The following is a 23,605-nucleotide window of genomic DNA, read 5'->3' as shown; positions in this document are numbered from 1 at the left end:
TCATCTAATTTTTGTGGTGATGTTTAAAATCTCTTTCAGCAATTTTGAAATACAGTTATTATTAGCTGTGGTTACTATGCTGTGCAATAGATTACAAAAAATTTTTCCTCCTCTCTAACCGAAACTTGTTAGCCTTTGGTAAACCTTTCCCATCCTTCTCTTCCTCAGCCTCTGATAACCGCTATTCTGCTCTCAGATTTTAGGAGTTTGATTTTGGAAGATTTCATATACAAGTGAAATCATGCAGTATTTGTCTTTCTCTGCCAGTCTTGTTTTACCTACTGTAATGTTGTCCAGGCTCATCCATGCTGTTGCAAGTGACAGAGTTTTCTTTCTTCTTAAAGCTGTATGGTATTCCATTGTGTATGTAAGCCACATTTTACTCATTCATTCATTCATTGATGTACACTTGGCTGATTTCACATTGTGGCTATTGTGAGTAATGCTGAAACAAACATGGAAGTGCATATGTTTCTTTGACATACTGATTTCAATTTCTATGGATATGTACACAAAGGTGATATTAGTAGATCATCTGATAATTCTATTTTTAGTTTTTTGGGGAATTTCTTACTGTTTTCTGTAATGCCCATGTTAATTTACATTCTCACCAACAATGTACCAGAATTTTTTTCTCTACATCCTCACCAACACTGGTTATCATTCTTGTTTTGGCAGTAGATGTTCTAACAAGTGAGAGGTGATGTCTCACTGTGATTTTGATTTGCATTTCCTTAATTATAAGAGATGTTGAACATCTTTTGATATATCTGTTAGCCTTTAGTTTGTTTTCTTTTGAGACAGGTTTGTTCAGGTTCTTTACCCATTTTTAATCAATTATTATTATTATTTGCTTTTGAGTTGTTTGTGTTACTTATAAATTTGGAGTATTAGTATCTTGTCAAAAATATGGGCTGTACATATTTTCTCCAAATCAGTGGGTTATCTTTTCACTTATTTATTTATGTTTTCATTCATGCTATTGAATTTTTTTCTTCAAGTTTTATATTAAGTTCAGGGGCACAAAGTGCACATGTGCAGGATGTGCAGGTTTGTTACACAGGTAAATGTGTGCCATGGTGGTTTTCTCCACATATCATCCCATCATGTAGGTATTAAGCCCAGCATTTATTAGCTATTCTTCCTGATGTTCCCTCCCCACACCCTCCACCTCTGACAGACCTCCATGCCCCACACTTCTGATAGGCCCCAGTGTGTGTTGTTCCCCACCATGTGTCCACATGATTTGATAATTCAGCTCGCACTTACAGGTGAGAACATGGAATGTTTGGTTTTCTGTTCCTGAGTTGCTGAAAATAATGGCTTCCTACTCCATCCACGTCCCTGCAAATGACATGATCTTGTTCTTTTTGTGGCTGCATAGTAATCTGTGGTGTATATGTACTACATTTTCTTTATCTAATCTATGATTGATGAACATTTAGGTTGATGTCATGTCTTTGCTATTGTGAATAGTGCTGCAATGAACATTTGTGTGCATATATCTTTTTTTTTTAAGACATCTTGGCTCACTGCAACCTCTCCACCTCAGGTTCAAGCAATTCTCCTGCCTCAGTCCCCTGAGTAGCTGGGATTACAGGCACCCGCCACCATGTCTAGATGTTTTTTGTATTTTTTTTTTTTAAGTATAGACGGGGTTTCACCATGTTGGTCAGGTTGGTCTCAAACTCCTGACCTCAAGTGATCCACCTGCCTCAGCCTCCCAAAGTGCTGAGATTACAGGCCATGTGCATGTATCTTTATTAATAGAATGATTCATATTCTTTCAGTTGTATACTCAGTAATAAGATTGCTGTATCGAATGGCATTTTGGCCTCTAGGTCTTCGAGGAATTGCCACAATGTCTTCCACAATGGTTGATCTAATTTACACAGCCATCAACAGTGTAAAAGTGTTCCTTTTTCTCTACCACTTACTAGCATCTGTAAGTCATTAATAATCATCATTCTGAATGGCATGAGATGATCTTATTGTGGATTTAATTTGCATTTCTCTAATGATCAGTGATGTTGAGCTTCTTTTTATATGTTTGTTGGCCATATGTATGTCTTATTTTGATAAATGTCTGTTCATGTCCTTTGCCCACTTTTAATAGGGTTCTTTGTTTTGTAAAATTGTTTATGTTGCCTGTAGGCTCTGTATAATAGACCTTTGTCAGGTGGATAGATTGTGAAAATATTCTTCCATTCTGTAGGTTGTTTGTTCACTCTGATGATAGTTTCTTTTTCTGTGCAGAAGCTCTTTAGTTTAATTAAATCTCAATTTTCAATTTTTGCTTTTGTTGCAATTGCCTTTGGCATTTTCTTGAAATCTTTGCCCATGCCTATGTCCTGAATGGTATTGCTTAGATTTTCTTCTAGGGGTTTTATAGTTTTGAGTTTTACATTTAAGTCTTTAATCCATCTTGAGTTAATTTTTATGTAAGGTATAAGGAAGGGACGAGTTTTCAATTTTCTGCATATAGCTAGCTAGTTCTCCCAGTATGTATTAGTATATAGGGAATTTAGTATATAGGGAATCCTTTCCTGATTGCTTGTTTTTGTCAGGTTTATTGAGGATCAAATGGTGGTGGGTACAGGCTTATTTCTGAGACCTCTGTTGTGTTCCATTAGTCTATGTGTTCGTACTTGTACCAATACCATGATTTCTTTTTTATGGTAGACTTGTACTATAGTTTGAAGTTGAGTAGTGTGATGCCTCCAGATTTGTTCTTTTTGCTTAGGGCTGTATTCACTATTTGATCTGTTTTTTGGTTTCATATGAATTTTAAAATTGTTTTTTTAAATTATGGTCTTTTTACTCTTTTAATTGCTTCTCTTTTTGTACAGAAGGATATTAGTTTGATGCAGAAGGATTCCAATTAGGTTAATTATATTTGTCTATTTTTGCTTTTGTTGCCTGGGTTTTGGAGTCCTAGCCAGAAATCATTGCCTAAACCGATAGGATTGCATCAAACTATAATCCATGAAAATAAAGGCCGGAAAAACACATGTTCATCTCAATAGATGCAGAAAAAGCATGTGACAAAATGTAGCATTATTTTATGGTAAAAATTCTCAGCAAATTAGAAGTATAAGGACCATGCCTCAATACACTAAAGGCCAAGTAATGACAAACCCAGAGCTAACACTATACTCAATGGTGAAACACTGAAAACATCTCCTCTAAGATGAGAAACCAGACAAACAAGATGAGGATGCCCACTGAAGCCACTATAGCTAGAATACTAGACATTCTAGCTAGAACAATTAGGCAATAAATAAATAAATACAAAATATTTGAATAGGAAAGTATAAAGCAAAAGTGTTTGTTGGCTGATGACACTGATGACATGTATATGTATAGAAAGTACTAAAGATTCTAACAATATAGTGCTGGAACTAGTAGACAAACAGTGAAATTGTAAGAAACAAAATCAATGTACACAGCAGATATATAGATATAGATATAGATATGAATGTATATATGATGAATGAAATTCTGTTATTTGCAGTAACATGAATGGAACTGGAGGCCATTCATAACTTATGTTAAGTGAAATAAGTCAGGCATGGAAAGAAAAATATCCCGTGTCCTCATATGAAGGAGCTAAATCATTGATCCCATGGAGGTAGAGAGTGGGCTGATTGTTACAGGAGACTGGCAGGAGGGGAATGAGGAGAGGTGCAAACACGCATTTTGATAGAAGAAAAAAATTGTAGTGCTGTATAGCACAGTAGGGTGACTGTTGGTATAACAATATATTATAATCAATAAAGCTGGAAGAGAAGATTTAAAATGTTCTCAACACAAAAAATTGATAAATGTGATGAATTTCTTAAATATTCTGCTTTTATCATTACACATTGTAAACATATATCAAAATATTACATTTATCCTGTCAATATGTACAATTATTACGTATCCAACTTGTAAAATTGGTAGGCATTATGATTTATCATTTTAACAAACTAAAAAGTATAAAATATAATGTCATAATCTGAAGCTTCTCTTCAGTTATATTTCAGAAAAGTTATTAATATGGATAGACAAATACCTATAAATATATTGTATATACATATATTCCCAAATAAATATATATTTGTAAATTCATACTTATATAAATGCTTATGTTTTGATATACATGAATAATAGGCACTTCAATTTTAAAGCAGCTATATGCATTACAATTTATGTGTATGATAAAAATTAATCAATTTTGTATGGGTAGAAATGGAAAGCACATCACCATTTTTATTAGAAATCTTTCTGCAATTAATCTATATATTTTGTGTATGGCCCTCTGCACCTAGATTTTTATAGCAATTCCTAGAACTAAAATTGCTGATTACAGCATATTCACATTTTAAAATTTAATGACTTTTTGAAAATAGCTCTCTAAAATTGTTCAATTACTTTCCCTTTAGCAGTATGGAAAACACATATTTCTCTTTAACAGTCATATAACACTTTATTAATATTCAAACAACAGATAAATATATACAAATTGGGAGAATAAATTGTGCTTGTATTTTTATTCTATTAGGATTAATAATATTTTGTATATTTAGGTACCGTTTCATTTTATATATGTATATGTATAAATCTCTCTTTCTCTCTCTCTCTTGCTCTCGCTCTCACGCTCGCTGTCTCAGAGAGAGAGTTCCATGAAGCACACAGTCCCAGCCATGCCTCTCAAACTGCTGGCATGGGCTGCTGCTGCCCTCAATATCTTCTCTAGACTGTTTGTATTTGCGCTTTTGTGTGAGAAAATCTTAAATGTTTTTATATTATATTGCTAATTTATGTAGATAAAGCTCATCTGTTTCTCTTTTCATATAACTTTTCTGATTATTCAGTTTATACATTTGGGGAGCTTTTTGAGTGTTTGAATATGATAGAAGTTAGCATCTTTTTCATTAATATGATTAAGATTTTTAATTGTATGAAAAATAATTAATATATGTCAATTCCCTCAGAATGTATATTTATACTCAGACACAAGTGGATGCATAATTATAAAACTTGAATACAAAAGAAATTCTTTATGCCTTTCTATCATTATACACATTTTTAGATAGAATTTCAATTGTCAATATAAATAACTTCTCCTAATTTTGATTATGTTCACATAGGAAAATGTTGAACTCATGCTCTTCATATCTTAAGAAAGTTCACTCAAAGCCAAGTAAACTGTGTGTATTAAAATTATTACCATTTTCTCTATCAATTTCCAATTTCTTTGTGTGGATGGGGATGACTTGGGCAGATAGGACTTACATACTTTACAAATAAAGATTTCTCTAAGTCACTGTTATGGTTTGGCTGTGTCCACATCCAAATCTCATCTTGAATTATAGTTGCCATGATCCCTACATGTTATGGGTGGATCCTGGTGGGATGTCGTTGAGTTGTAGAGAGGGGTTTTTCCCATGCTGTTCTCATGATAATGAATAAGTCTCACAAAATCTGATGGTTTTTTTTTTTTTTTTTGAGATGGAGTTTCGCTCTTTTCACTCAGGCTGGAGTGCAATGGCGCAATCTCGGCTCACCGCAACCTTCGCCTCCTGGGTTCAGGCAATTCTCCTGCCTCAGCCTCCCGAGTAGCTGTGATTACAGGCAACACACACTCTGTCTTGCCTGCTGCCATGTGCAATGTAACTTTCCTCCTCATTCACCTTCAGCCCTGATTTTGAGGCCTCCTTAGCCATGTGGCACTGTGGGGCAATTAAACCTCTTTCCTTTATAAATTACGCAGTCTAGGGTATGTCTTTATTAGCAGCATGAAAACAAACTAATCAAGTAACTTTTAAAATTATAAGGAAAGTGTTCACATTTTTATAAACTACGGTTAACTTGTACTTACAAGTAGTGTCATATTATCCGTGAGTTTTAAGGCAATACATAACAGAAAACTTTTGGTTACCTTACTAAATACTAAATAATTTTACTTTTTACTATAAAATAAGTAACATCGCTTAGAGATATACATTTCTTCACAGGAGAATTAGTAACAGTATCTTAATTCTATGCATTATTTAACAGAGCTTAGAATTAGTGATAACGATAATGTATTAACATCATTAGTATGTTAAGTGGATTGTTAATATTTTGGTTACTCTTTTCTATTGAACATTTATTTGCCTACCTATTGTGAAATTTCTATATCTAAGATCTATTTTTTCTATTGAAACATATAATGAATATGAAAGAAAAGGTTAATTTATTGAACAGAATTATATGTCACATAAATATAGTACACAATAAATATTAATTATTATATTATAATGTAATATAAATATTATATAATTTAACATATTATATATAATATAATATAAATACATTATATTATATTATTATAGCCAATATATTCTATAGGCATATCTATGTATTAAAATAAAATTATCAATTTAGGTTTGTGTCTTAGGTCTAGTCCTCTAGAAGTTGAGCATGAAATGGGGATTTTGATTCGAGTGTTTCATCAGAAATGTGCTCTTAAGAGAAAGGGAATGAAGGAAATAGAATAGGAAGAGCGGAGGGGAAAACTAAGTAATGCAGGTTCTGCCGGAGATTACACCAAGTATTATCACACAGGATAACTTTATGGACAAAACTGCAACAAGGCCCACCTTAAGGCAATAATTCATTGCTTAATTCCCCCGAGGTAGGATAGAGACTGACAGGTATGGTGATTCCTCTTAGGTTTAGACCATTCTCTGGAGAAGGGGATAATTGTCAGCTGTTTCCCGCCAAGACTCACAACATCTGGGGATAGGAAAAACAGCCTGTACAGTGGATCTGGGTGGAGCACCAAAAGCAGCCACAAGTTACCTCTTTTGTCATTCAACTCTGTTTCTAACATTAAATTCACTTCATTCTGGCACTGCTATTTCAAAATGCCGGTTACCACAATGTCTGGGAAAACTTACAAGATGAGGAAGAGTGTGCCCAGTTACACCCCTTGCTGCTGCAACTGTTACTTAGCTCCTTGTTGCTAGCCATTCTCTAAATTTTGGACATCTCTTAAAATCTAGATTCCCATTAGGTGTTTAGTACTTCTGCCGATCTAGGTGGTTTACAGAGTGGCTTGACCCAGACTTTCTTGAAAGGTTACCAGGACCCCATCAAGCTATTATTGCTGTACTTGCCTATTTGAAGTTAGAAATAGACACAAGAGGCTGGGCATGGTGGCTCACACCTGTAATCCCAGCGCTTTGGGAGGTGGGTGGATTACCTGAGGTCAGGAGTTCAAGACCAGCCTGACCATTGTGGAGAAACCCATAAATATACAAAAACCCTAAAATACGCAATTAGCCGGGTGCAGTGGAAATGCCTATAATCCCAGCTACTCGGGAGGCAGGAGAATAGCTTGAACCCAGGAGGCAGAGGTTTCAGTGAGCTGAGATCGCACGATTGCACTCCAGCCTTGGCAACAAGAGTGAAACTCAGTCTCAAAAAAAAAAAAAAAAGAAAAAAGAAATAGACACAAGAATTCTGTGACAGATCACCTGAATACAAAGCAATTTCTTCTTCCTCCTCTAATGTTGCCCCTCATGATGCTCAGTGTCAATTACTTGCACCAGAACATTAATTCCTTTCTTCTCTTGTTCGTCTGTTATCATGAGGAACCTAAACTGGGTAGCTGGTGGCTACAGCATAGGTTTAGTGGGACCTCTACTGTGCCCCATCCAGTAGAGGCACTTTTCATCTAGAAACTAGGAAGGAGAGTCAGAAGTTACTCAATCAGGTCACTGGTAGTGTTATTGCGTGGGGTCACTCCTACTTATACCTTTTGTTTCCTGGGGTCATGTATTTTACCATTATATGGGCATAGTACCATATAATGACATTGGATTAAGGTATATATTCTATTTCGAAAGATAGAGCCTTTTTCCCCAAGATTACCATCTCCTAGCTGGCTTCTTAGCTGTGTCTTCAAAATGCTATTTAATTGCTCTGTCAGAAAGAAACTTGGAATGCATCATATGGATGGGGCAAATGGATTCCATTGTCACATGCTCCCTACACATTCTTTGCTGGAAAGCAGCTTCTTTGGTGTGAGATGTTACGTGGCATGCCACGTTGGAAGATTAAATAATCTAGAAGCCCTTGGATAATGCCTCTGTGGGCTCTGTAGGCAATAAAGGCAGCAAATTCATCCAAGAATATTTGACAAATCAACAGGAAATATTGCTTGTTCAGTGTGAAAGGGATCTGAACTAATAAGCTTGCATCTAAGAGACTGGTTGTTCTATTTGATGAGGTTATCATATTGGGAACTCAGTTTTGGTTTCCGCTGTTGGCAGGTCATTTATTCTGTAGCTTAAGTAATCAGCACTTAGTTTGGAGAACCCTGTGCTATTGGGCAGAAGCATCAGATACTTCTGCCACCATAGCACTGATATCCAGGAATCCATTACATACACACTGGGTTAGCTTAGGACATAGACTGGCAGAAACGTATTGACTGGATAATCAGTTCTCTACTTACTTGTTTAGTGACGCTTCTTTTGGATACTGATTTGTGATACAAAGATCTTCATACTTGGTTCCTGTGTCCATAGGTACATCCACATACCTCTTCCCCAGGTCTCCTTGTCATCAGTATTTGCAATATCAGTTTTTCCAATAATCTGACCCACCAAACTGAACCAATCTCTATTGCCTAATAGTATGTACTATTTCTTAGGCTTTTCTATCTCCATTTAATGCATCCTAGTCTGTATATTGACAGAATTTCCCTCACTGCTCTCATTCATGGCCATTTTTGAGATGAGTTCTTGTAAAAAAACAAAAACAGCCAATATTTAGCTAATCCCATCATACCAAGCTGACCCCTTTATGAACCAAGTTCAGGTGTTTTCTTCCTTCATCAGCTCCTCACAGAGAGGCCATGGGTCCATAGCTATCCGTTGAGGAAGAGGCACTAGTGTAGCATTAGAAGGTGACATGGGTTGGGGGCCCATGTTTATGCAGCTTACTTGTCCTTTCTGGGTATGCTTGAGCTCACTTCCATTTTGGGGTGGATTGCTGCAGACCCACATTTATGACTGTGGATCTGCCAGTGTCTACCTCATAACGAAAAGTTTAGGACGTGTGACCACTTGCTGTCCCATGGCCAGATGCTCTTTCCAGTAGGTCACAGGAGTATGCCAAGAGCTAATGTGGAAATATTTTCTAGTTTTCTGCCGCAGATGGCCTTTCTGTATTCCAGAGCCCTTGCATTTGTACACACTATGACTGTTTTACCAGTATTTGTCAGTCTTAGCAAACACTTGGTAATCTACATGACATATTTTTCTACCACAGATGGCTCAAGTGCCTTGGGATCTTATATAACCAAAACAGTGGGTCCTTTTATATCACAATTTAGTGTTGTTAACAAACCCTTCTCCTATTGTAGGCCTCATTCAAATCTAGCAGCCTTACACAGCAACAAATGGGTTATAGCAGTATTCCACAATATGAAACATGCTGCTATCAAAATTGAAGGATGTCTTCCAATCTTTGTTTTTATTTTCTTAGCTTTCAGAAGCATAAGACACAGTGACTTGCCTTTCAGTTTGGAGTGTAAAATCCTAGCATGTCCTAGACAATTGGACCCTAGAACTTTACTGATGTAGCAAGCCCTTAAGTTGTTGTAAGGGTTACCTTGCATGTTCTAGAGCACATATGTATTACCAAGGCATTCAGAACATTTGCCATTTCTCACTCATCAAACACAATATTATGTTATCAATATGGGTAGATGAATGTGATATTCTTCACCATGTCTAGAACATCTGAATTCCTTTGGAATATATGAGAAAACAGGGCAGAGGAGTTACATAGCACTAGAAAAAGAGAATGAGTATATACTAAGTAAATGGGAATTGCTTCTAATGTTTCTCCAACCCATAAAGAAAAAAATACATTCACCAGCTCAAGAGTCACAAGTAATATTATCCCACATGGTAAAGAATACTACTACTGGCATGGCAATTACAATTAGGGATACTAATTGGTTAAATTTGTGGTAATCCTGGCCTCTGCCATTATCCATGTGATTCCCCCCCCAACCCAGAAGCCAGACTATTGAATTAAGTAGAAATATCACAGTCACAAATTACATCTTTCAAGTTTTGGAGGGTGGCAATAATTTCTGCCACTTTTGCTGGGAGGCAATCTTGCTTTGAATTTTCTTGACTAAAGGTGAAGGAATTTGAGTAATTTTAGGGCTTCTGATTCACCTTTCCTCTGATAACAAGTCCAGGTCAAGGAAACTGAGTTGAAGTGTCCTGTCAACTGATAAGTATGTTTATTACAAATTTACACTTTAGAACCAGTGACATTATCACTGGCCATGTCTTTGAAACCTAAGCCTGGTCCAGGACATAGTTATTTGGTACCAGTGTAAATTTACTCACTGTGTCCATATAGCCCTTGAAAGATTTGGATATCCCAGTTAACCTTGTGTATGGTTAAGTAGGCAAATGATGGTAGGTCTCTTAAGAGAAAACCGAGGGAATCACTACTCTGTAGATATTCTAGGATATGAGTGTCTTTCCACATAATCACCTGTGCTCTCTTCCAGTCACAGTTTCTGTCTGAAAACGTGATCAGGTTGGGAAATTAAGCAAGTGATTACGACTTTCCATAATGTTTGGGTGGCTGCTCTCAGCCTTTTGTTCATATATTACTGAATTTATCTGCACATATATTCAGTATGTTATGTAATGTCTATCTTTCCCTCAGTCATTTCTAAGTTCCTGTAGCAATCTTCCATCCATAACATTTTTACCTTTCTGTCCAATCAATTAAAGCAATATTTTATATGCAATTTAAGTGTTAATGTCTTTACTAATAGAAGCCTAGTTCTCTAATAACGTTTCCTATTACTCTGGACTTATAGAAGTCAGTCCTAACTGATTTTTTTTCAATACTACATTCCGTACTGCATTGTTAAATAGAGTATCCTCCTAGCTGCTTTGAGGAATGTGGTCATCTTGTAATTTTTTACTGTCTTCTATAGTAAGCCCAATCTACCCCAGTCAATTCTTTAATCTTTTAGATTATTTCCTCTGAGTTCATGATGGAAGCTCTTACATCTCCACTTCATTTAATTTGGAGTGTTGCTTTCTCAAGCCTCTAGAGCAATTCCATCAGTTTATTGGTTATTGTAACTAATAAATATTAATATCTAGAGGTGTGGATGTCATTTTTTGTATAATGCCTCTTTTCCCTTAGCACGCCTCGCACTTTCTCAGTCCGGTAGTGTATGTGCTGGACAGAAGAGGAAGTTGGGACAGTTCCGAAAGAAGGAAAGCATTGTCTTGTTAAAAAGCTGTTTTATTTGTGTTATCACTATATTTGTCAAACAAAAAAAGTCTTTATTTTTCAACCAGGGATAATGAGCCACTTCCCAAAATCCAGAGGTTAAGAGGAATATGGGAATTCAAGGTTCTTAAGTGCATATGCACAGACATCCCCATCCTAAATCTCAAAGTTCCAGTTTCCTTAACAGGACCTGACTTTGGCATCTGGACCTAAAGTTACCTTTCTGTGTTGTCTGCTGTTCTTACAATTAAGTCCAGTCTATTGTCTTCAAATCTGATTTCCAGTCATATAAATTAATTCTTTTTGATATTATCAAAGAAGCCATCTGATGCACACACTTTGGTTTAAATTGATTAGTGGATTTGAGCCTATATTGTAGCTTGAGATATAAATGATGCTTAGCCGCTGGCACCTGATCTCACAGTCACATGTACTAGATTCATCATATTCTGAAAGGGGAGATATGTAACAGGACTCTACAGATCAGAGGAGAAATGCAATTGGAGAAATACATATTTAGTGATATGATAGTAACATAGGCCATCTCTGTTGGGGTAGTGACTGGTTTTACAAATAACTCAGGAAGAATTTTCTTGAAAGTTGATGCTTGAGCTTTATGTTATTGAAATATAAACTAAGATCCTCTAGTAGTACACACACACACACACACACACACACACACACACACATAGATAAAATAATGTGCCCTTAAAAGACTTTAACCTGGGTAAAGAGATTATCTAATTTGTTGTCTATATGTATTATATTGAGAATAGTTAGGTGGTTATTGCAATAGTTCCGCTAAAATTGATGAGCTTCTTAACTAAAGGAAGCCTAGAGACAATGAAAGGCTGGTTTATAAGAATAAGTCTTCTTATGGCTGGTTTCCCCTAATGCTGAGATGGAACACGAGGCCCACGTTCCCTTCTCTGAAGAGTGTAAAGTTGCTATTAACCGAGTAGCAGCTTATCAGCTGCCTATCAGTGATGTTTATTTATCCATCGCCTGTTATTTCACTGAAGATACAGGAATACCTCCTTTTGCCAAGTTTATCTCGGAGCAGGCTGAGATGAAAAGGGAGCATGCAAAGCAGTTCCTAAGATATCTAAGAAAACATGAGAGTGTGATCTGCCTTCCAGTTACTAAGAGGCCCGACAGAAATAACTGGGGAAGTGGCTTACAAGCCCTAAAATCTGTTCTGCAGTTGGAGAACATGTTAACCGATGTCCTCCAGGACCTGAAAACCACAGCTTCTAAGGATGAAGAAACTGAGCTCATAAACATCATAGTGGACTTCCTACATAAACAGGGAGAAAACATAGCTTTTTTGGAACACTGACAGAAGCTATTTGAAGAGTTTCTCCAACAGAAAGGCCTGTCTGAAAAGTCTGCTAAGACGTCAGGTGAAGAGACTTAGCTTCTGAGGCCAGCACAGCAAGTCTTCCCATTGTAGTGATCCCAGAGTCAGCTACCTAAGTCCTGATCAGTTCCACTTGCCTGAAGACTGCTTTGCTTTTTATATAGTTTCCTAACCCTCTTCACTATGCATGCAAATAAATCTTCTTTGCATTTTATATATATATAAAATATGAGATCCAAGATGGCTGATCGCTAACAGCTCAGGATTGTAGCTCCCAGTGAAAGCGCAGAGAACGAGAGGATGCCACACTTTCAGATGAATTTTCATTGCTCACAAACCAGAAGGTTTCCAGTGGAGGAGCCCCACGGGTAGCCAGCGTGACTCTTGTGGCCGGCGCAGCAGTTTTGCCGGCGCCTTGGCGTGGCAGCTCTTCATGCAGAGTAAACGGGACTGGTTCCCCTACTGACCAATGCTTGGAGCTCCGGGAAGGCAGAGCCACTTGTTACGGACTCAAGAAGGAAGCCAGACCAGAGATTCCCGGGCAGAAGAGCACCATCAGTCTTACTTATCGCTGCTATTTTGGCTGGCACAGTGGGTTGCTTGGATTCCAGCACTGGGAATCAATAATTTGGACATCCACTCAGAAACCTAATTAGAAAGGCGGTAATTGTAAAGATGACAGATGGATAAATTCATAATAAAGGGAAGAAACCAGCTTAAAAAGCCAAGAATACCCCAAATCAGAACCCCTCTCCCTCAACAGGGGTTTGCAGTTCCTCATCAGCAACTGAACAAGCCCTGATGGAAAAGGACTGTGTGCCATTATCTGAAGTAGGCTTCAGAAGGTGGATGATAAGAAATTTCTGGGAGTTAAAAGAACTTGTTCTAACCCAATGTAAAGAAACTTAGAACTTTGAAAAAAGGTTTGACGAAATGCTAAAAAGAATAGACAATATAGAGAGAAATATAAATGAACTAACAGAGTTGAAAAATACAACACGAGAACTTAGTGAAATATGCACAAGTTTGAATAGCCGAATTGATCAAGCAGAAGAAAGGATATCAGAGGTCAAAGTCCAACTTAATGAAATAAAACGAGAAGACAAGAATAGAGAAAAAAAGGATAAAAAGGAATGAGCAAAGTCTCCAAGAAATATGGGACTATGTGAAAAGACCTAATCTACGTTTGATAGGTGTACCTGAATGTGACGGAGAGAATGAATCCAAGCTGGAAAATACTCTCCAGGATATTATCCAGGGAAATTTTCCCAACCTCGCAAAGCAGGACACTATTCAACCCCAGGTAATACAGAGAACACTGCAAAGATATTCTTCAAGAAGAGCAACCCCAAGGAACATAATCATTAGATTCACCAGGGTTGAAATGAAGGAGAAAATACTAAGGGCAGCCAGAGAGAAAGGTCAGGTTACCCACAAAGGGAAGCCTATTAGACTTACAGCAGATCTCTCAGCAGAAACCCTACAAGCCAGAAGAGAGTGGAGGCCAATATTCAACATCCTTAAAGAACAGAACTTTCAGCCCAGAATTTCATATCCTGGCAAACTAAGCTTCACAATTGAAGGAAAAATAAAATATTTTATGAACAAGCAAGTACTGAGAGATTTTATTACCACCAGGCCTGCTTTACAAGAACTTCTGAAAGAAACATTACACACAGAAAGGAACAACCAGTATTAGTCTTTCTAAAAATATACCAAAAAGTAAAGAACATCAACATAAAGAAGAATTTACATCGACGAATGGGTAAAATAGCCAGTTAACATCAAATGGCAGTAACCCTAAATTTAAATCAACGAAATCCCCCAATCAAGAGATACAGCCAAAACCTAATGGTATACTACATCCAGACCCCTTTTTATATCCAAAGATACACAAAGACTCAAAACAAAGAGTTGGAGAAAGATTTACCAACCAAATGGAGAGCAAAAATAAATAAAAAAACAAAAAGCAGGAGTTGCAATTCTCTCATTTGATAAAATAGATTTCAAAGCAACAAAGATACAGTGGTAAAACGATCAATGCAACAATAAGAGCTAATGATACTAACACCCAGATACATAAGACCCATAAAGAGATTTAGACTCAATGAGACAGAAAATAAGGATATCCAGGACTTGAACTCAGATCCGGAACAAGTAAACTTAATAAATATTTATGGATCTCTCCACTTTAAATACACAAAATATACATTCTCCACTTTAAATACACAAAACATTGATCGGCCATTATTAATGCCCATTTTCAGAATAAAGCAATATTCCTGTTCTCTCTCCCTCTTTTTCTTCCTTTCTTCCTCTCCTTCTCTCCTTTTTTCTTTCAATAAATAAATAAATAAATAAATAAACAGCATATATTCCATAATAAATTAAAAAAAAAAGAATAAGTCATGAGTTCCTTGCTGAGTGCCTAGGAGGGTACTGGAGTTGATGTCTGAAATGGGAAATGTAAGAAAAAAAATGTTGAATATGTAGTTCCTATTATATATTCTGAGTTTCAAATGCCAGTGAGAATCTGAGGTGAATGTTGCAAAACATTTGTTTTAAATGTGTGGCAACCATTCAGACTCTATTAGAACATTCCTAAACATTGTAAACTAAAGGTGTAGAAGAGGACGAAGGACAGGATAATAGAAAATGCCCAAGTCTGAGGATTAAAAAGAAAAGGGTTTAGCTGTGACCATACTTATATTTTATGTAAACTAAATGTATAAAAAAGTGAAGTGGGCCAGGCGCCGTGGCTCAAGCCTGTAATGCCAGCACTTTGAGAGGCCGAGGCAGGTGGATCACGAGGTCAAGTGATCAAGACCATCCTGGTCAACATGGTGAAACCCCGTCTCTACTAAAAATACCAAAAATTAGCTGGGCATGGTGGCGCGTGCCTGTAATCCCAGCTACTCAGGAGGCTGAGGCAGGAGAATTGCCTGAACCCAGGAGGCAGAGGTTGTGGTGAGCTGAGATCACACCATTGCACTCCAGCCTGGGTAACAAGAGCAAAACTCCATCTCAAAAAAAAAAAAAAAAAAAAAAAGCAATGTGAAAGGTTTTTCCCTCCTCTCATTTTCTTTTAAATTTAGCTGAGTCCTCCCATGCAGTATCAGACATAAATCAAAGAGCTGAGCTCTTAGACAATATTGCACTTTTGATAAACTTTCAGAAAGAAAAGCATATGAAAGCTGTCCAGAATACTCAATTATTAGCTGAATTCACAAAGGCAACTATCGCCAAAAAAGGTGTCATGAGCTAAAGAGTATTCAGAACAACTACTTTAACCTTTACACGATGGGTCATTTTATTTTTCAGAAACAAAAAAGTATAACTATTATATAAAAAAGAAAGTAATTTTTCTAAATGAGATGTAATTTTCAAAACATCTTTTGATAAGATAGGAATAGCAACCTTTAATTATGATTGGGATTCATACAGAAATACGGGTACACCAATTTAATCAAAGGCAGATGTTCCACTTTCAGTTCTTTTCCAAAATGAGGAAAGACGACAATAGTAACTTAGTAACAAAAATAATAGGAAGTGTAATATCTTACTAACATTCATTTTACTAAGATGCCGACCTTGCCATGGGTATGTCTTTTGTCTAAACTAGGCCTAATTATGATAATAGTTGCTAATTTTGCTTTACTTGAAGTCACTCCAAATCTTAAATTCTTGCAAAATGTTGCTATTCATTTTTCATCTCTTCCTTTGCCACTCATAATAATGATTTGTCACTTTGTTTTAAATATCCTAGATGGTTCTGAGAAATAAATTAGGCAGACATCCCACATAACATAAGATTAGGTTATCATCAATTCCAGATTTTCCTGGGCCTCAATTTCTCATTTGAATGTTATATTTTTTCCTTGTCTTTCATTGTTCTTAGTCTGAATTCACTCTCTAAAGCCAGTTAAAAATCACAGAAAGTTCTTTGAGTTGTTTTGCTAAATTTTTCTATCATTTAACTCTAAAAGAAATATAATGTTTAGAGCAAAGCCCCTTGAAAAAATATTAAAAGACCCACTTATTTTTATTGGAATCTGTTTCTCCCACTCTAGTTCTTGCTAGCTATCTTTTAATCACCTCACTGTTCATTTTCAACAAATGGTGAAAAGAGAAATTAATGAAAGCAAATTTAATTTAAAAATTACATAACAATTCAAATGAGGGAATAAAATGTCCTAACTCTGGCCCTGTTCTAGGCTTTTAAAAAAGTAGCTGGAAAGCTGAGTACAAATTCATCCATCATACAAAAGAATAGGGAACACAAGGCCTTTAGTGTATTTGCTGAGTAACATAAAAAGTTATGAAAAATTGTTATGTTTTAAATGTATAAACGAATAAATGAGAAGAATTTGAATAAGTTATATTTAGTTTTAATTACATATAACGAAATAATTTTAACAGCTTGATAATAGGAAGAATTGACAAAATTTTGATATTTATTGGTAGAAGAGTATTCAGAGATTTAAGAGCAGTTTTTGTTATTAATAAAAAAGTTGAATACATTAAGAAATTCATGCTTATGTGGTGATGGCAATAGGCTGTGTTTAGTATATAATTTGTCAGCAATGAGCAAAGCTTTTAAAATTCAACAGGTTTTGAAAGTAAATATACTAATGACTATTTATGCTTTGAATAAATTATTTATATTGCTCAACCTACAGCATGTTTGTGGAAAAAAACTTACCAATATATTTTATCTTTTCTTTTGTCCACACTTTTTCTTGCCGGCAAGCAACCAAATAGGCCACACTTCAAAGGGAGGTGTTGGGAACATTGCTCTGGAATGGGTTATATAGAGAATTATGGTCACAGATGATCTTGACGATATAACTAAATGGTCAAGTGTAACTACTAGAACACTTGAGTGGAGTTCTACCAAACCCTTACTAGTTTATTTTAATGCAAATATTAATACTAAAACTTAATTTAAAAATAAAAAACAAAAGGAATAAATGCTAAATCATATGGTTTAAACTATTCAAAAACATGTTTGATGGGAATTCTCCTGGCTAAGTTGGAATTTATAGGCACCAAGTAATCAGACAAAGAATGACATGTTTACATTATGTCTGGATGAATAGCCAAGGGAAAAATTTTTGATATTTTCTAAAACATATATGTTTTATTATGAATGAGTATATAAAATGTTTTATTTGAAATATGAAATTTTATATGCAATGATATACTTTATTTGAAATATTCTTAATCATGACAAGTAGATCAAATGTATGTTAAAAAAATATTTTCAAGATTTTACCAAGCAATGTAGTGTTTTTTTCTTAAAATAGCACTTGTTATTTTTTTTATTTGATTCATTTAAAAAACACTATTTTGCAAAATTGCCTATAGAAAATTTGAGAAACATAAAATGGGTCAAAAATTTATTCTGTTAATTGAATACATTTCAAGCTTACTATTTTATTTATTCTAAAAGTTTGAATGTAAATAAAATACATTGTATTAATGGCCAAATATGATTACTATTAAAAAATATGTTGATTTCACACAATCTATTTGGTTTATTTCAACAAACTCATTAATGCATTTTATTATATATAGTTATTATTTAAACAGGCACTGCTTTATTTTTTTTCTCCTATATGCACACTGAAAGCCAGTGTCACATTTGATAACTAGTTGTCAAGGATATTTAATATCCATAATCATGTATGCCAGGAAAATTTTCCTAGCCAGATGGCCAACAATTGTGGTAGACTCATCTCCTTCAATTTATGATTAAAAAAATATGCTAGCACACGTTTCTTTGTGATTGTTATATGTGTACACTGATTGTAATTAGTGCAGTAAATTTTTATGTATTCGCCACTTGCCAGGTCATTTAATGATTATCAAATGCCTATAGTTTTAAAAATTAAATATAAAGTGTAATGTTTCTTTCATTATAGGTATTTGAAAAGTTATTTCTCTGGCACCATTTGAATTTAAATAGAAATACAACTAATAATTATATAATATGTTTTAAAGAATTTATAAAGATAATTTACACTAAATGCTTTTTTCAGGTTTGGAACTCAATATTTCTTTACTTTAAAGGAAAACCATGTTACAAAAGGTAGGATACAGAATTAAAAATTTAAAAGCAACATAAGTCTACTACTAATAAAAAACACAGGTAGCATTCAGTATTATGTATTTATAGATAAAAATTACCATAATTTGGGCAAAAAATTTTTAACTGAAAATAAATTAAAATTATTCAAGTTAAAAGCAACAATCTGCTAAACCATTTTAAATTTTTTATTGTGAAACACCACCATTTATTTAACAACTTACCCTGTATTTGATTACAGCATTTGCAATTTTTTGCTACAGTGAGTAACATTAAGATGAGAAGATCCTTAGCATTGGGACTTTTTCCACATGTAATTATTTTTCTTTTATCATATGTCATTAAAATTGTGCATATAAAAATATTCCAAGTTCATCTCTTGTTTATTTGTACTGTATTGATATTCCTATTTTAATGCCTGTATGTGAACATGAGCCTTTACCTAAACAGTATCCAACATTGTGTGTTATAGGCTTCGTTTGTTTGTTTCAATATCTGGTACTTTAATAGAATAAAAGTCTATAGTTTATTTTACTCTATTTGAATAATTACATTTAAAGTTGTTTTCATATATTCTTCTTTAGGTATATCTTATTAATATAATGTCGATATTTTGTTATAGGAATGTTCGTTGTTTTACTGATTTGCAAAATTATTTCTTACCAAGGTAACATACTTTTTAATTTGTGATGCAAGCAAGAATTTCTCAATCTGTCTTGAAATTTATCATTCTTGGGTGCTTTTTGTCATTGGAGCAATGCCTACAAAAAAAGGTAACTAATTGTTGTTCTCTTGTCATTTCAATGTTTTATATTTAAAATTTAAGTAATTCACAAATTTGATGTTTATTATCATATAATTGTTGCTCCTGTTTTACTCAGGTTTAGAGTAATTCCTGGAATTGATAAGCTCTGTAATTTCTGTAACATAATGTCATACAGTTTTTCATCTCTCATTTCCATATGTCACACTTTAGAAATCTCTCTGTGTATTACAGAAATAAATTATTCAAAAAATTTGAAGCCACTGAGTTGTATATATATATCCTGTTTCATAATTTTACATCATATTTCATGCAAACTAACATTGCATAATATAGGGCACAAAAAGAAAGCAAAAGAGAAAAAAGGTAAGTTATATTACATGCAATGGTTTTAGATAAAGGGTGGCTGGAAGCAGGCAGATATCCATTTCTGGAGAACATGATTGAGACTCTTGGCAAAAGTCTCAATAATTAAAGGTGTGTAAGTAGATAAATCTATGCAAGATCAATGTTAATATCTTAAACTTATTTGTAATGCTGATCTAACACTGAATTTGTTGAAATTATAGCTTTTCAGGTCACTGTGTAAAGATTCACTTGCATGGCATGAAACAACTGTCAAACTAAATATATGTTCTAATCTTTTAAAACCATTTAAGTATTATAAAATATTGTTTTAAATAAGTTTACATATATAGTAATATTTAACTCAGTAATAGCATTAATGTATTGTTCTGATTATCATAAATATAATAAGAAAACAAATTCATGAAGTCGTTGCCTATGCCTATTCCCTGGATGGTTTTGCCTAGGATTTCTTCTAGGGTTTTTATGGTGTTAGGTCTTATATTTAAGTCCTTAATCCATCTGGTGTTAATTTTAGTGTAAGGTGTCAGGAAGGGGTCTTTCTGCTTTCTTCACTTTGCTAGCCAGTTTTCCCAACACTATTTATTAAACAGGGGATCCTTTCCCCATTGCTTGTTTTTATCTGGTTGGTCAAACATTAGATGGTTGTCGATGTGTAGTGTTGCTCCGGAGGCCTCTGTTCTGTTCCATTGGTCTGTGTCTCTGTTTTGATACCAGTACCATGCTGTTTTGATTACTGTTGCCTTGTAGTGTAGCTTGAAGTTTGGCAGCATGATGCCACCAGCTTTGTTCTTTTTGCCTTGGATTGACTTGGCTATGTGGGCTCTTTTTTGGTTCCATATGAAGTTTAAAGTGTTTTTTTCCAGTTCTGTGAAGAAGGTCATTTGTAGTTTGATGGGGATAGCATTAAATCTATAAATTACTTCGGGCAGCATGGCCATTTTCATGATATTGATTCTTCGTAACCATGAGCATGGAATGTTTTTCCATCTGTTTGAGTCTTCTCTTATTTCCTTGAGCAGTAGAAGACTGATTCTGGAGAGGATGTGGAGAAATAGGAACACTTTTACACTGTCAGTGGGAGTGTAAATGAGTCCAACCATTGTGGAAGACAGTGTGGCGATTCCTCAAGGACCTAGAAATAGAAATTCCATTTGACCCAGCAATCCCATTACTGGGTATACACCCAGAGGACTATAAATTGTTGTATTATAAAGACACATGCACAGGCATGTTCATCATGGCACTGTTTACATTAGCAAAGACCTGGAACCAACCCAAAATGCCCATCAGTGATAGACTGGAGAAAGAAAATGTGGCACTGGTACACCATGATATATTATGCAGCCATAAAAAATGATGCATTCGTGTCTTTTGTAGAGACATGGATGAACCTGGAAACCATTCTCAGCAAACTGACACAAAAACAGAAAATCAAACACTGCATGTTCTCATTAATAGGCAGGTGTATAACAATGAGAACACGTTGACACAGAGGAGTATCACACACCGGGGTCCGTTGGTGGTGGCTAGGGGAGGGATAGTGGGAGGGAGGGTGGGGAGGGATAATGTGTGGAAAAATGTCAGGTATAGGTTATGGGGGGATGGAGGCAACAAACCAACTTGCCATGAAGGTACTTAGACAACAATCTTGCATGATCTGCACATGTACACCAGAATCTAAAGTACAATGAAAAAAAAAAACTGATTCATATTTTGTAATCCCTGATTTTCTATGGAAATATTATTTTTAAAAATCCCTCAAGCTCACTGCATTTCTGGTTGCCTTTTCTCTGTAACTTAGTAACATCTACCAGTAGAGAATTCCCCAGGGAAGACACACATCTTCCCAAATCCAGAGTCCCTCAACCAGGTAACAGATGCAGATGGCAGTGTCCTTTAAAGTGGGGTGGAATTTCATTGGCTGTTGCAGACTTTTCCATGGCCCCATTCCCTGAGAACATAGCTATCATTTAAATGTGCATTGGCCTGCCTCAAATGATGCCCTGGCAGCCTTTTTGACTCCTCACTCCTAGGGCCCACATCTTCAGCAGGAGCCAGAAGCTCTCTTGTTCTCTGTTTTAGTGATCCCATCTATGGAGGTACTGGAGTTGGGATCCATAATTAAACACATACATATATAATAAGCATTTACAGCTATTCTCATTCTGTGGGATTATTATGTCTGGAAGAATGATTCTCCGACCATCAGTCAACTACAAAGTGGCCAAGAGCCAGAGTGTGACATAAACAATTGAAGCTGTTGTTTAATTAATTTCACCTGGACAACCCCATAGAGTTATTACCAAAGGAAAGAAAACAATTCTACACTACCTTTCTGACATTCAGGGGCACTCATCTGAAATTTATTTTTGTTGGTACACTAACCTTTTCAAGTATTCTATCAGCTGTCTTTGAAATAAACCTATCTAATATAGTATGGCATGGCTCTTTCTCTTTTCTCTTAAGATAAACAAAATAATTTATTACATTATCTTTACATTACTGCTATGCAGCTTTTCTAATCCATTTTCAAATCCTCTTGTTGTGTCCCTTTTCTTCCTCCTCCTTATTAGCTTTTTCTCATTAAATGGCAGGCAATGTGTGCTAAATACTAAAAGTATCAGATTTCTCCAAGCTCTAAAAAGAGACCTCTTCATCCAAGAACACAAACATATGCAACTTAGTGCTACTTGGTGTTTTCAGCTTCCTATTTAGTTGCTCCCCGACTTTGCTTTTTAGCCTATAAAGATTAAGACTTAACCCACACTTCTAAAGTTCTATTTGGAGAAGTTTCCAAAGCAAAGTGAAAACTATTTTCTTCTATAGTGCTAACAGTGAATCTCCACAAGGTCTTAACAGTTAGTGGGATGTGTAGATGAATAAAAAGTCTGCTTTTTAGGTCTGACTGTAGGCGATTGCAAAGCCCTCACCTGCCGAGCCTCACAGGGAAAAGTCACCCTCCGTACAACAGACCTGGCACACGGCCCGTGAAATGTGGTTTCTGGAAGGAGCTGCGGCGCAGGACTCAGGCTCCCAGGCCAGTCATTATTATTTGCATTCCTAGCCCTATCACCATCCTTCGCAGTTCTCTTCATCTTTTAAGAAAGCTGGAGTAGCTGAATATCAAGGAGATAGGAACCCTTAGAAATTACAAGGCATTGAAGACTTGGGATGAGGAGAGAGCCAATTCAAAATCAAAGTCCAATCTAAGTTAAAGGTACAGAAAACAGGGTGGGCATAGGCTATATGCCAAACAAGAAAGAGACCAGCATGACAGGAACTTGGCTTGCTGGAAAATTTAAAGACAATTGAATAAGATAAATGCACATTGAATTTCAATTCTGCCACTCTTTAGCTATGAGACCTTGAATTAGATAAAACAGCTTACTTACTGAATATCAAATAAAAATTCTTGGTAAAAAGTTAAAGATGTCTTTTAAGAATCTAGAATAATGTGTATTCCAGGCGTTGCAGATAAATATTAGCTATGATTAGCGTTATTGAATTCTTACAATGTCACACTACACATTAAAAGGTATATAAAGGTGAAAAAGACATTGTTTGTACTTTGATTTGCTCACAGTCTACTGGAGAAATATTGTTATATTTATTCTGCCATAGAATTTAGTCTCCTCTCTCAGCTTCTATGCTAAGCATAATGAACAGAAGCAATTGACCCTTATGCCAAAATCATTTAGCTCATACGAAA

At 35.4% G+C, this 23,605-nt stretch overlaps 1 long non-coding RNA gene across 2 annotated transcripts in view; it reads right to left on the bottom strand.

Annotated features, from left to right (window-relative positions):
* Window positions 1-306: 306 nt before the first annotated feature.
* LOC108590673 (uncharacterized) overlaps window positions 307-23,605 on the bottom strand; it is a 43,105-nt gene continuing 19,806 nt past the window's right edge. The window contains exons 1-4 of one of the 2 annotated variants that reach the window (XR_013525483.1): window positions 18,989-19,090; window positions 17,379-17,472; window positions 6,682-6,765; window positions 307-445 (exon numbers count right to left, since the gene is read on the bottom strand). This is a non-coding gene — a long non-coding RNA (uncharacterized LOC108590673). Of the gene's footprint in view, window positions 446-6,681; window positions 6,766-17,378; window positions 17,473-18,988; window positions 19,091-23,605 lie in introns of those variants that run through there. The other variant, XR_001910290.4, reaches the window with a different exon arrangement.

The sequence above is a fragment of the Callithrix jacchus genome, chromosome 1 (genome assembly GCF_049354715.1).
Source record: "Callithrix jacchus isolate 240 chromosome 1, calJac240_pri, whole genome shotgun sequence".
In the NCBI taxonomy this organism is placed as follows: domain Eukaryota; kingdom Metazoa; phylum Chordata; class Mammalia; order Primates; family Cebidae; genus Callithrix; species Callithrix jacchus.
This window is presented reverse-complemented; position numbering and strand designations above follow the sequence as displayed.